General features: G+C 39.6%; 1 long non-coding RNA gene across 8 annotated transcripts in view; it reads right to left on the bottom strand.

The window, feature by feature from the left end:
• The window catches only part of LOC138145087 (uncharacterized), a 122,547-nt gene that overhangs the window by 45,335 nt on the left and 67,000 nt on the right, over positions 1–10,212 (bottom strand). The gene's annotated exons all lie outside the window — the stretch shown is intronic.

Here is a 10,212-nt window from a genome sequence, read left to right as displayed (position 1 = left end):
AAGGAAGGAAGGAAGGAAGGAAGGAAGGAAGGAAGGAAGGAAGGAAGGAAGGAAGGAAGGAAGGACTTGGTTAAGAATTTAATTGTCTGGAAAAGCTCATCACCAAGTGATAAATTGTTTGTCCATAGTAACCCACGAAACAGATTTTATAAATGTATATATGCATATATATATACATATATAAAAATATATAATGTGTATGTATGCGTGTACATGTGTGTGTGTTTGCATACATGTGTATATGTGTGTATACATATAGATATATATGTGAATAATTATAATAAAAAGCAAATAATAAAAATGTAAAAATTCAACAACTTCCAAACAATTATCCATAACTGTGTAACACCTTCTCCATGGTAATTCCCTTTCAGGGACTGGGCTCCAACTCCAGAATTGGAATTTTCTGAATTAGGATTCTTCTTCCAATAGATTGCTTCACTGCTTGACTGTTGAACTCTGAAATAGCTTTCTGGTTTTATATAAAGCCAAAGAGGTGCGACTTGATTGTTTTAACCAGTTTTGAGATACTGCCTGACTGATCTTCTCAGTCAATCACAAGGTCCTTCCTATGTGGCATCCTCCACCTTTCGTCCTATGGCCAAAACCCTATGTTCCTCTTGCACTAGTTTATACTTTTGATTGATTAATTCATTTGAGATGTTTGGGTCTTCTGTGACCAGATTCATTGGAATGGGGGGGGGGGGCGGTGTGGAACTCCTACCTTAGAACCACATCTTGATCATGAATGGTCCAATGTTTCATCCTTAATTAGATCTTTTTGAAACAGGAGCAGTCTAATTGGGAAGAACAGTGGACTTGGATTCCGAATATCTGATTTCAAGTCTTACCAGGTTCTGCCACTTTCTGAGCTTGCTAGGGTAAATCAATTTGCTTCTCAGGTTCTCTATTTACTCATCTACAAAATGAGAGAATTCTTCTAGAATTAAAGAAGAAAATCAGAGTTTGATTCTGCAGAATAAACTAATAAATTCATACTTTCTACTATGGTGGCAAAGTGATATAGGGAAGTAGGAAAATAGTAACTATTCATAGGTTACAACATTTTGAAAGCCAAAAATTCCATATCAAGACAGCATTATCTGTAGATACTATACATACTGTGTGGCTATGTCTTTATATAAACACTCTCTATCTGACAGCTGTCTAAGTCATTTCGTTTTCTATTCCAAGGCTAGAGCTGCTCTATGTATCCCAGATCTACTTCCTTTGAATAACAAAGCTGAGAGGGACCTCAGAAACCATCTATCCTAAACTCTTCATTTTGTAGATGAGTAAATGAAGACGCTAACAAGGGAAGAGACTTGTTTCACTCTCAAGCATCTTGTTAATCCTAATGGATAGGCAAAGAAAATCCTAGAACTAGGCCCATCCTTCTTGGAGACAGGAATCAGCAAGGAGCTTATCATTTTCTTAGAATTAGGGAGTAGGCAAGTGCCTTCCAGGCACATGCAAAGACAAACTAAGCAAGCATATTGAGCTGGGTAAGATAGAAGGAGGAAGGTTTAGGGGTGGAAGCTATGCCTCAGTTATCCTAGAATATAAAAATATGGCCATACTCTTAAAGGTTGTCATTCATAAATGACTTACGAATTGGATTTATGCTATGATCATTATGTCCATATGATAGAAGACAAAACCAAATTAAAGATTCTAAGATCACATGGTCCACTTTCAACAGGATTAGAACTAGATCTCCCAGAAATACCTGAGGACTCCATCCAAGGGGCTGCTTCCCAATCCATACTGACACTTTCTGTTGATTTATATAGCTGTAGTGGCAACCACACTGGAATATCCAGGATGATTGCTAGCACAGGTTCTTATGTCTGCTTTACTAGGAAAGATAACTGTTTTAAGGGGTCAACAATCTTTTTAAAATTATAATCATTAGTTCAGGGGAAAAGTCAGCACCCTGAACTTCAGAGAAAATACAAACAGTGAAAATACAAGCAGAGAAATAAAGACCAACAGACAGGCCTCTGACTGCCTGAATCAACTATACACTTTACATACATTCCTGGATCGAGAGAGCCTTTACATCTGAGCAGTCAGGAGCTCTGACCATATGGCCAATCAGAGTATATATACATTTCTCAAAGCCAGAAGGCATTACAACCCTCATGACTCAGTACCTAATTAGAAATTAGCAAAAAGTATGAAAGCCTTCCTACAGGCAAGCCTCCCCTGAGCAGGCTTCCCTTAATGGGTTCCATGTGAGGCCTATTAATGGGATGGGAAGATCTTATATCCCATTCACATTACAATAGCCCTAGAGCTGTGAGGAATCTTCCAGGTTATCAAGTTCAATCTGGAACCTTCCTCTTCTGATTGGTTACTGCTTTTCCCAGACTTCTTTTTCAGGAAAGCCCTCATCACCATGCTTCAATTCACATTCTTCTCTCTGGCCCCCTACTCTATGACCTTGACAACTTCTTGCTTACTCACATTAAAGATCATGTTCTGGAAAAACTTCTACACTAGGACCCTGCTCTCCTGATAGTTAGCTGCCTTTCCTGGACCACTAGATCAGGAAATCCCCAACAATAATTTCTCTCCCTAATGTCCAGCCATCTCTTCCATAGTTTCAACCACCAATCTTTATTTCTTCCAGTTCCACCCCCTTCAAGTTCTGGAATCAGGAGCCATGTTCCAATCAGCTTTGCTATTGTCCCTGGATGGGATGTGTCAATCTTTTCCCCCTATAGCCCCAGTGACCATGCCTTTAACTTTCCAGATTGAAGTGTTCTCCTCCGAACACCATTTGACTATGTGTTTTGTTTTCTCCATTAGAATGAAAGCTCCTTGAGAAAATAATTTATCATTCTGTCTTTGCTTTTATATTTGCATCCCAGCAGTTAGTGCAATGCTTAGTACATAAAAAGCATTTAAATGCTTTTTCATTTATTCAATCAGTAACACAATGCAAGAATACCTCCTACAACATCACTGATAAAGCATTTATTAAGCACTTACTATGTGCCAGGCAATGTGCTAATGACTGAAGATACAAGTACAAGTAATCAAGAGTGTTCCTGTAGGCTTACATCTTAATAGGGAAAGGCAACATAAAAAAGACCTGTAAAGTAGATGGTACAAATGTGAAATGGTTTGGAAATGTCTAAGAAGTATAAGTTGGAAGTGGAGGTTTGTTTCTAGGCAAGATAAGGAGAAAGATCACTTATCAGAGCCCAGGGTCCAAGAGGCAAAATTCAGGTTCCAAAGGGAATGGTTTGAGGAGGATGAGGAAGATGGTCAGAGTGCAGGCATCATGGTATGGGAATGGCTGCACATGATGAACATTGATAGAACGATATTTATAGAGCTTTGTGAAGCAGCCTATTCCATTGCTGAGGAGCTTTGTTAGGCCCAAATCTGCCCCTCTTCTCATCTAATTTCAGTTTATTAGTCTTAAGTCCTACACAAAGGGTACATAGACTAAGTCTATGCCATCTTTGATATAATAGTTTTTCAAAATTTTAAAGACAGCTGCACTGCCGTGTCCACTGTTACAACTTCTCTTTTCTAAACTCACCATCTTTTCTCCTATAACATGGTTTCCGTATTCTTCATTATCCTGGTCCTCATCCTTACTATACTTTCTAATTTGTCAATGTCTCTACCTAGGGTTGCACTCCATTCTCCAGATGTAATCTAAATTGGGACTATTGCTTCCTTCCCTACACATTGAACATCTATTTACAAAGCCTAAGATCACAATTGTTGCTTTTATTTGCTTATTTTGTAAACAGCTGCATCATATTGTGGGCTCCCTATCGTGAGACTTAGGCCATGCCTTAAACTGAGGATGGAAGACAAATGTACGAAGATTCTGGCTCCCAGTACTAGATCACCTCAGTTCTGGATCACCCTACTTACTGGCCCCAAGCAAGGTTCTGTGGAAATCAAGACTCAGCATTTCTGAGAGTTACCTTCCTTTTCCCAAGAAACATGTGCTGCTGCTATTGGCAGAAGCAATCATTGCTGAAGACTTGGGAGGGGACACCAGGAGACAAAGAAAATCAATAAATAGAGGCTGCCGGAGTCAGTTAGTATTAAAGGGGGTGGAATGGGAGGAAATGGGGTTAGTTCTTTTCCATTCAAACACCAGACCACCCAGGGCACACATGGAAAAGAAGACTTTGACTCATAGGGCTCCATGCCTCTCCTGCCACTTCCATCTCTGTTTGCCTCCCTTCAACCTCTTGTGGGTCAAGTCTTGTGTTCCTGGCCCTGGCTCCTAGGCTGTTTCATTTTCCAAAAGCTGAGGAGGAATTGAAGGTATAAACAAGCCTGGGCTTTGCTTCCCTGACAGATCGCTGTGTGGTTTCCCCTGGCCTCCATCCCTAGAACTGGGGTGGTACTGGGATCAGATACTTAAGAAAACAATGCCATGAGCCTTCAGCCAAGATTATACCCAGAACACTGATCCTCTCCTAACAAGAGTAGATATCCCAGAGTATACAGCAGGCCTTTAGCCACTCTAGGCTGAGTTTTCAGATTAGAATTACTGGTTGTCTACAGATATATTTTCTTTTTTTCCTTTCAGGAAATAAACCAGTTAGGTGAAGGAGTGGAACAGAACCTGGGGATATAAGAATTTCAGTATTTAAAGGATTGAGAATTTCTATTTTAAGAATGTCCAAAATACTCTGTCACCACCTCAGCCATCACCACCTCAGGCACCCCTGTAACTAGAGCTACATTAAAGCTGGTGCTCTGAAATGACAGGCCACTTCTCTGATCTTGAAAAAGCATCAGTCAGGGGACTCAAGTTCAAATTCTGGAATAGCTACTTACTACCTGTGTGATCTTGGACAAATTGAGTTATATCCCAGGGCCTCAGTCTCTTAAGCTATAAAATAAGGGAATTGAGTTAAATGATACCTTAAGATCTCTATCACCTCTAAATTCTAAGATATATGATCCTATTTCACAAACCTGACTGATACCCTTATACATCATCCAAGTTTCTCTATGACTGGATTCTTGTGCACCACAGATCTCAGCTCCACAAGCAACAATTAGCACTCAGTATTTGTTCACAGGCTCATAGATTTAGAAGTGGAATGGTCCTTGGAGGTTACTGAGTCCAACCTCCTAATTTTTATATGAGGAAACTGAGCCCCACAGAGAGGTTAGTTGATTTTCCCAGGATTTGACTACTCAGGTAGTAGGGAGGAGAGAAAGGAGAAAAGTACCAGAAGGATCAGACTTCCTGGTACTGTCTTCCAGAAACCCCATCCTATCCTTCCTGGGCCCCTGCTTTAGTGATCCAGACATCTGGTTGCCTCAGCAAAGTCTTACTGACCATTTGGGAGTACCAAGTTAGTCATCAACTTAGAGGTTTTGAATGTTTACTCTCTGCTTCATACTGATACCAAATCCTGAGAAATAATGAGAATCTGACCAGATTTTGCCAGACTGAAATTCAACCTAGTCTAGCCACAAAAAAATACAGAATTAAATTAAAACATCAAAAAACCAGGTAGGGTCCGGCCAAAAATCTTTAAATGAAAGTATCACAATCTGTAAGCATTTAAGACAAGACATTTCATTTTCTTTCATCAAGACCACAGAATGTGTAACAGCAAAGAGGTGTCACTTTAGAAGAAAAGTAGCTCCTAGAGACAAGCAGCACAGTATATCAACAAGCTCATTATGAAACTTATCTTATGCTTTGGACCTTTCAGGTTTGTTTCTAATGTGCCTCTTCAGGACAACGAAGAAAATGGCAAAAAATACCATTCCACTTTGCTTCCGTGTCTCATTTTGAGTTATGGAGACAGCATTCTGAGGCATAGCTAGACTTCCTTGTGCCTGACCTGTGATAGAGCCTTCCAAGCTCATGTTGGTCCGATCAGCCACAGCTGAACACAGTGTACCTTGACCACAACATAGTGATGTCATCTGATCTTCTTTGAGAATGAACAAGAACCAGGTACTTCCCCAATTATGCTGGATTCTGGGAGGCAGTGGATTAGAGTCCTTCATGAGAAGCATATCCAAGAGTGGCCTATCCCAAATGCCTACCATCACAATTAAACTGATTTTGCCTGAACCCAGTGCCCCCCAAAAAACCGGTCAGATGTGGATCACAGACAGTCAAGCTATGGCACAGGCCTGAAGCAGCTTGAGGCAAAGACTCTCCCAGCCCTGAGAAAGAGCTGGATATAAATCTCACTCTTTGGCAATTTCTGCCGAAGTGCTGCCTGACACATGGCTAAAAGCCTTTCTCAGAGCTGAGAATAAATTCCAAGACAGCAATGACAGCTGTAACAATGATGCCACATGTTAAAGTGTTTAAAAGCCCTCCACAGGAGTACTCACCCAGTACAACATCCTTTTACTTAGACAGATCCTGTGCACTAGAAGACAATGATGGAGGGGGGAAAAAGGCCTGATGCTAAAGAAGGAAAAGAAAGCCTAAAAGTGTGGCTCTTCAAACAGGAAGAGAACAAGGTGAGCATGCGAGGTTGGTAAGCAATACCAGATAGAGTCAGGACTGGGGAATAACGTCCTTCTCTTTAGTCATTTCATCCATGAGCAGATGTCTATGGTATAAGAGAAAACTAGACAAAAAGGGATGTAGCTTCACTTGAAAGAACATAATAAACATAAATTATGCTGCCTCTAAAAGACTGTGCTTTCTTTTGCAATCTGGCTTATTCCACATGATACATTTCTAAAGAATTCAGGTTTGTTCTGAGTTGGGGGGTGGGGTTTTGTTATGCCAGTATTGTGTCGGGAGTGAGGCTCCTTTAGAGTGTCCACACAAGAACATGTGCTCTGAGATGTATTCAGAGTCTTAAGAGCTTTGCATTAAAAGCAAAGCAGGAAAACAGGAAAGGTTTTGCCAGGCTGAAAACTGTCCCTTTCAAGCAGTTTGGTTTTTTGTAAAAATTTGCCACAGATTCATTCTTTTTTTTTTTTAAACCAACAAAAACCAGTGTTTGGGGGTGTTTTGTTTTGCAAAAAGGAACATGTCTTGAGATTTACAGGAAAGTCTGGCAACATGGGGGCCCTTCTTAAGTTAAAAAAAATTCCCCCTATGGTTGCTGGCTCATGGATATTCTGCAAAATGTCCTGGAATGGGGACCATCTGGACAAAGATTATTCCCACCCCACAAAACAAAATGTGAGTTAGAAAACAGGAAAAACACACCCCCACACAAAGCTCCATGCCAAGAACCCAAAGGATTGAAGGGAGGCTTCTTCACACGATGCCAATAGGAGGTAGGGCTCCAGAGACACAAGGGAAAGCAGGGTACAGAGCCTTCTAGGGCATGTATCCTCAGAATGGTTAGGAGAAGGAAAAGAGCTATTATCCTCATAAGAAGTAAGATTACCCAAAGATTGGTTCATAATAATGAGTTGGGGAAGCAAGAAGTTGGTAAAGTTCATTTACCTGACCATTCTCTGTCCTTACCCCCAACTCATAGTGGAAATACGTCGAGGCTTTCCAGGACTAGGATCTTCCCCTAGTTGGACTTAGATGACAAGTGGATCATTGTCTGAGACTGAATGGCCTGCCTTGCTATGTTTGCCTCCCCAAGAGGTCTGTGAAGCCTATCTGTTGGATCACATGCAGGGTCGATCTGCCAAACTTACAAATAAACACTTGAGACAGTCCCAAAAGGACAATAAACTCTTGCTGGCATGATACACTGTGAAAACTTAATTTTCTCAATCCTCTCCAACCCATTACAATAATTTTTAGATTCTTTCAAGAATCTAGTGGATTATTTACTTTCTTTCTTTGAAAAGACTTTAACCTTCATCATTAACCTCACACAGACATGTGAAACATGCTCAAATATACTATTTCTTTATTGAACTCATTAGAGTTTGCTTTAAGGGTGCAATAAGATGTCATCTCACCATTACTCTCCCTGTCAAGAACCATATAGTACAGCTGAAAATACAGCTCTGGTCAAGCATATTTGGCCCAAATATTCTCTTCTTTGTAGGGTAAAGAGACCACCAGGTCTTCAAATAACCCCTCAATCTCAGTCTACACCCTCTCCCTCATGTCCCTACTGAACCCCACCCTTCCCTCCAAAAAAACTACATTTATTCTTTTTCACTCCAATCTTATTTAGTCCGCCCAGAAACCAGCCTGTGTTCCTCTATTTCCTGGACCTTTTAGAGTATAATCTACTTAATAGCAAGTAGCAATTCTCAAACTTAGGTCCATGGAAACATAACTTGTGGCCCACGCTATCACCTTAAGACATAAATGTGGAGAAAACAGAAGATAGGTGCTTGTTGACAAATGAGATGCTACCAAAAAGATTAAGCTCAGAATCATTGACTGAGCTAGACCACCACCATATAATTTCTACAATTGTCTAAGCAAAAGGCAGTGGAAAAAAATAGGAAGAAAAAAAACCCATACTTATTTGGCCATGCCAAGGGCCCTGTCTAAGGTCTTAGTCGCTAAGCACCCAGACCCAGAGTTGAGAGTGTGATACTGAGATTCAACCTCTGTTCATTTAGGACTTTGTCCAAGTTACCTTTTTTTTTTAACATCTCTCTAGCTTCACCTATAAAACGAGAGTTATAAAAATGAAGGAACATAGTCAAGGACTTCATAAATTAACTCAGAGCACTATGAAAAGCAGAAGTGCCATACTAATGGAGGGAAACAATATGATGCACTAGAACTCATTATTCAGGAGACCTTCGTCCTGATTATGCCATATACTAGCTGTATATGCACAGGGAAGTCACAGTTTTACAGAGCTCAGTTTCCTCAACTATAAAAACAAAAAAGAAAGTTCAGAAGATCAAGAACTGGGAGTACCTCAGAGGTCATCTATCTAACTCCCCCATTTCTACAGATAAAGAACCTGATGCCAAAGAAAGTTAAGTTATTTCTTCTCAGGTAACAAATAAAGCATTAGAAACAGGATATGAACCCGTGACCTCTAACTCCAAAGGAGTCATGATACCTCTCTTGGACTGGAAAATCTCTAAAACCTTTTCAAACTAGAAAAAGAAAAAAAGAATTAAAAATCTAGAATTCTAAAAATGTTTAGTCTTTAACTTGATTGTATTTCATCAACATCTTTGGAGAATAGTGTTTCTCCTATCAAGGCAAAAGTATCATTGGTATGACCAAATGAGATGGATGATTAACAGATATGGTTAAATATCAATACTTTATGTTAGGCCATAGAATCGAGAAATTCATTCATCTGACAAGTGACAAATGAATGTTATTCTCATTTTCCAGTGTTTTTACTATCCCCCTTGACAATGTCTCCTTATCTATAGTGGCCCATTATTAGTAAAGATAATTTTACTGCTCTTCATTCAGAAGAAATATTTGCTTATTCTTTGGGAATGTCTTGATGACCAGGTAGAGGTCATGAAAATTCAGACAATTCCATTTCCTGGATTGCCTTCACTCAGTCATAGGAATGAGCTTCAAAAATCCGACTAGCTTAATTTTTCAGAGAGAAAACTTCTGCCCATTCTATCTCACCAGCAGATTTTCTGGCACTGAAATATACAAATACAGAAAGATCCCCCCCCGAAGCCCATCTTCTACCCTGTTCCTATGGGTGGGATGAGCTTCCCTAATTTTATATTTGCTCCCAAGGTATTCCATCTTACATAACATAATGAGATAAATTGTGGCAGAAATATAATACTGGAAAGGCAACTCTTCAAATGAGTTGAATGAAGGAATAAAGAAAATATTTATTAAGCTCTTACTATGTACTAAGCACTGTGTTATGAACTGGGGATATAGATGGAAAAGTAAGATACTCCCTGCAATCAAGGAGGTCAATCAACCAGAAGTTCCAACCTCTCTCATCTTCTAATTGAATTAATGTCAAGCACTGTGCTAAGGCATCCAGAAGCTATGAATAACTTTTATTTATATAATAGTAGTAATATATATAATTTATATAATAGTAGTTTTCAAAGTGCTTTCAGATTCATTTTATCCTCATAAGAACCTTATTAGATGAAACAGGGCAGGCATCTTTATCCTTAGTTTATTGATTAGGAAACTGAGGCTGAAATACGTTTCCCACTGATCCCACTGAGACTAGAATCTTTAAGGAAAACTATTTATATATCAGTAATTAATCAGGAGGCTCTGCTCACCCTGCCCCCTCCCAAAAAATGGAAATAATTGTGTTTTATTTCATAAAATCAGATTTGGGTAATGGCCCT

Source organism: Petaurus breviceps, unplaced genomic scaffold (genome assembly GCF_028583685.1).
Source record: "Petaurus breviceps papuanus isolate PSGF00001 unplaced genomic scaffold, PetGlider_PUasm1.0 90723, whole genome shotgun sequence".
NCBI classification, from domain to species: Eukaryota; Metazoa; Chordata; class Mammalia; order Diprotodontia; family Petauridae; genus Petaurus; species Petaurus breviceps.
Note: the sequence above shows the minus strand (reverse complement) of the source record. Positions and strands in the feature narration are given on the sequence as shown.